The sequence below is a fragment of the Schistocerca nitens genome, chromosome 6 (assembly GCF_023898315.1).
Source record: "Schistocerca nitens isolate TAMUIC-IGC-003100 chromosome 6, iqSchNite1.1, whole genome shotgun sequence".
Lineage (NCBI taxonomy): Eukaryota > Metazoa > Arthropoda > Insecta > Orthoptera > Acrididae > Schistocerca > Schistocerca nitens.
The window spans coordinates 72,686,141-72,691,407 of NC_064619.1; positions in this window are offsets into that span (position 1 = coordinate 72,686,141).

The following is a 5,267-nucleotide window of genomic DNA, read 5'->3' on the forward strand; positions in this document are numbered from 1 at the left end:
CGGCCATCTGTATCGCTGAGGCACGCAAGCCTCCCCACCAACGGCAAGGTCCATGGTTCATGGGGGAAGGTTGGATATCAACGTGGAAAGAATAGTTCTCAAAATTTATAATAATTTCACAGTTTCTGCAAAAAAAGACAAGCACAACTGAAATCTTTCTTCCAGTTCGTGGAACTTCAACGGACAGAGATATTGAGACATGTCCACACAAAATGGCTTTCTTTGTTTACAGCTATAAAGAGGATTCTTCTGAACCAGGATGCCATCAAGAGCTATTTCAAAGTATTGATGAGTGCCATAATTCTGGAGATCAGTTTTTCTGAATGAAAATCCTGAGCAAGACATCATTCCAGAAACATATCTCCATTCTGTAAGCAATTTTGAAAATCTGTTGGATTCAGTTAACAGAACATTACAAGGCTGTTATCTGAATGTCTTTGAGACCTTTACATAAATGCATCTTCTAACTGGTAAGTTTAAACAGAGGCAGAAGGATTGTTTTTATGACTGCAAAGCAAAGGAACTATTGGGTGGCTTATCACCTTGCTTACAAAAGTAGTTTCAGCAAATTTCAATGGCTTTTATTTTATTTTACTTCCGTATCTTGCAAAAAGATATGACATTACCTCCAATAATCAATATGCATCCTTAGCTGGTTTTTCCTTGGAGAATGAAACTGAATTTAAAAACTTTGAAATTGCAGTGAAAATACTTAACCTGAGAAATCACGTTTATATTGATAGTCTGAATGAAGAATTCTCTGAATTAAAGACTAACTTACTTGAAAGTGTGAACAACGACAGTAGTGATGTATTGAAGAGGTTACATTTTTTTTCACCTGTATCAGAACATAGAGAGCCAAATATTTATAAGATAGTGGGATTCTTGTTCAGTACACCGGGATCTAAAGCTTTTGTGGAAAATGTGTTCTCATTAATGAATAACAAATGGGATGAGACAAGAAACAGGTGCAGTGTAGAACTGACTGAGGCAGAGCTCCACATTATGGTGAATTTTAATCAGTCAATGAAAGATTTTTTCGAATATGTGAAACAAGACCTTGCATTATTGAAATGTGCAAACAATCTACAAAATATCAGTAACAGATGTATTTGCATAAATAGTTTTTGTATTTGCAAATATATTTTTATAACATGTGGAAACATTTCGTATGTATTCATTTTCATCTCTCAAAAAAAGCTAGAAAATTCGAAAATACTCTGGTTTTCTTCCTCCAGAAATGGTGTATCTTTGAAAATGTTACCTTTTCCCCCTTAAAAAAATCTGGCAACCCTAGCTAATGATTAGGCATCATGTGTAAATAGTATGCTATGGTCATGAGTGTGTCAACTATTGTTTTGTAGTTACTGTCGTTTCATATACTTGGTTATGTATTGTGAGTACAGGTTCCACAAAAACAGAGTCCAGGACACAGGGTGTTTCCAATCAGGTGGCGACTGAGTTGTCAGTTAATCAGATAGCGCACTTGTTAGCAGATAAGACAGTGATGCATTGGCAGCTAAGAATTAAAAAGGAGATATTATCTAAGCCAACTAGACCTCTAATAGATTCAGCGATTGCTAATTTGATTTTTCCCTCTTCTGGCAAGTCAACTGAGGACGCGATTTCTTTCTCGGACAACCTGGGAGCAGCAGCAAGGACTGGGGGTTGGGTGGTTAGTTACCTTCCGCAAATGGGAAAGTTAAGATTGATAGGTGAAGCAAAAACTTTTGTGAAGCGTGCTAAAGATTTAAAAACAGGCAGATGTTTGAGGATTCTGCAGTTTGAAAGTGAAGAGTTGACATCTATGCCAGAGGATTTGATGTTTGATTCATGTCACAATGTATATTCTGTACGTGAGAATATGCATTCCGATCGCCATCAAACTCAATAACTTTACTTACTTATGAGTGATATCTTGATCTAATTTAATGAATGTTTCAACTGAACTGTTTTGTAATTATGAAGACTGTGGAAAGTATCAGCAGAGTGAGCTGTTGTTGGGTTGAGTAACTCATGCAATGGACTCCAACAAACCACTGAAGTATAAAATCGTATTAACAAGCTGCTGAAGGATTGTGCTAAATTCAGACTGTGTCATTGTTGGATAAATGCGAACTGTTTATTTTGTGCCACTATTGAAAACTTTGACACTGTAACTGTGAGTGTTGACCTATAGAATTGCACTAATTATTTTTTTTTGGGAGTGTAAAAATGGGCCACTGTAACTAACAAGTATTCTCACATGGAAGATGTCAACTAAAATATGGTGTCTGTACATTATTGAGCAAAGATCAGTCTGCACCTATCTGACCTTTCACCACTGAGGCAGTAAAGAGAGGGTGCTACCCAAGATGAGACTGCAAATTACTGTTGACATATAGTCCGGTGCCAATTTTTCTGGACTATGAGAAAGAGTTTTTACTATCATGTGCTACTTCCAGTAAGGCATTGGGATATTTATTGAGTCAGTTCATGGATGATGAAGAGCATCCTGTGACTTATGTTTCACAACATTGAAATAACACAGAAGGGATTTACTCCACAATGCAGAAGGAAATGCTAAGTGTAATAATGGGATTACGTATTTTCAATGCTATTTACATGGCAAGAAGTTCAAAGTAAGAAATTATATACTGTGTGTGCGATGAGTGGGTATGAACCTCTGTAACCACTAAAAAGGTTAACAGTGACAATTAAATCTTTTGAATGATAGGAATGGACATTTTAGGACCTTTTAACTGTCAGGAAACTTGTGTTTCAGCAATTATTGACGATTTGTCACAGTATGAGAAAATGATAGCCATTCCATATCAGCAAGCAACTACAGGAAAGGTGGGGGGCAACTGGTTGCTGTAGTTGGTGACCCTGACACAGGAATCACAGACCAAGATACTAATTTCATGTCAGACTTGATGAGACAATTACATCACTTGTCACAGGTTTAGAAACTAAAAACACATTTACATCTGACAGTTACTGCATGATGTTTATGTCAGAGAGAAATAGTGTCTAATGTAAACAGTGAAGAATTTATGTCAGAGACACATACTGGACCACCAGTGATGTGTATCAACACATCTACACCAACAGCTGTACACACTCTTTATTTGCATGTTCAAAATTGCTAAGCAGATGTTGGTTGCTCATCTATTTTTCTGGCACTGAGCAATAAGTGTCAAGTGTACATTGATGATAAAAAAAAAGAGTGGTTAAAAGTTGATTTCAAGATTTAATTAATATGTACCACAGTAAACCTGAACTATGGGACATTGCATGCAAGTTATAAACACGGAGTGAAGAAACAATGCAGCTGAATTTAGTGTGACCTTAGAAGAAGAAGATCACAATTCATTACTTATAAAATTGGACACAGAACCAAAATGGGTGCACTATAATTTACTGTCATGTTTGCAAGGAGGCTCATCGTGCAAACCAGCAGTAGGAAATTTACTGACGGTAGGTAAACAAATGTGTAACACTTTATTTATTTATTACAGTTAAATTGTTTACATGAATCCGTACTGCCAAGGAACCTCCTACTGGCTGCTAACAAAATGTTCTGTATACTCTTCATGCACTTCTTTACATTCTGAGTAGATCTTACTGCCTTGTAACAGTGGTAGCAGGCTATCAGCTGGCAGATCTTCATTCCGCAAGCTTCCAAGTATTACTTTGTCTGTTTCTAAATTTTCTCAGCCACTGTGGCTTCAGGAGTGTACACATTTGCAGAATACTTTTCAGAAAATAGCAAATCATGTAAACCTCAAACAGCCAAAAGTACAGACTCCACATGTTCTCGAGTAAAAAGAGGCCATTTCCTTAACACTCTAAATATGCTAGACATAATACCAAAGACATTTTCCACTATTCCGCTTGCTCCAGTGTGTCTGTACTTTTAAATTCTCATGGAACCTTGACTGTTAAAAGGGCTCGGTTTCATAATACAAAGTTGTAAAAAAAAAAGAGCATCATCAGCTACAAAAACATGTGGCACACACAGTCTTCTTCCTAGGAAACTTGTCTTTTTGAGACCTGTTGCTGCCACTTCAATGAAAACTGCAACTCCACTGGCTCCAAAAACTTCCCCATCTTACACTCATCCATTGCTGCCAACTGTGACAATGAGTAATTTGTAGGTGGCATTAACAATTTGCATTAAGGCAACACTATGCTGCCCTCCACAGTTAAAATATTAACTTGCACTATTCTGCAGAAGTTGGATAATAACATGTTTGCCATCAATGGCACCTAAACATTCGGGTTCCACTTCAACTTGAATTTCTTGACATTTGCCAGTCCTTTGATGTAGATGGTGCCTGTACAAAAATGAACAAAAATAATGGCATGTGTTTCAAGTTACACCTACTTTAATTTATTTGCTTTATTGCATTTTGAATAGGATGCTGCAGTAGAAGAGACCACAAATGAAGATCATGATTGACAATTAAGGTACATAGGAATGGACTGAGGAAGTGAATATTCTGACTTAACCTCCACATTACAAAAACATAAAATTAATCCCAAGATGAAGAGGAAAACTGTTTCAAAAAATGATTCACACATGCAAAAAGTTATATGCACACTAAATGAAGGAGAGGATTAATATGATTTTTTAAGCAAATATGTTGCATACAAAATGAGAAGTCCCTTTTCCAAATATTTATGTAAAAAAAAATTAAAATTTCAGCAAGTCATACTGAAGATAAATGAGGAGGATGAGATGTTATGAAATCCTCCTCCTCACGATTACAGTAATTTGAATTTGGTTGCTTTGGATAGTGAATTTTTTGAATCATCAAATTATTCTGAATCATACATACATCTACAACCATCAAAAACCTCAGCACCTTACACACTGACTGAAACTGAAAGTACCTTCTCACCTATTCAACAACAGTTACCTTAACGTAATCTTCTTTTAATGCTAATATAATTGTTCTTCATACTTTACGAACAATGAGGCTTAATGTACATTTTGCTATTGTGACTAAATAACTTAGACTTGTGTAAGAGTTGCCTATAAACAAATAATGTACAGATTCAAACAATATACTTCTATTACAAATTTCATGAAATAAAATACTATTTCATCAAGTAGTGCCAATATTATGTTGGTGCCTAAGTTTGTAGCATTTCTCCATAAGTTTAATAAATACAGCAGATACATAACAGTCATCAATAATGTATTCTCAACTCATGAATAGTATTTTTTGTCAGTCTAGCAGGATGTGGAAAGGTGCTATTGTGGAGTAGCATCACTTCAC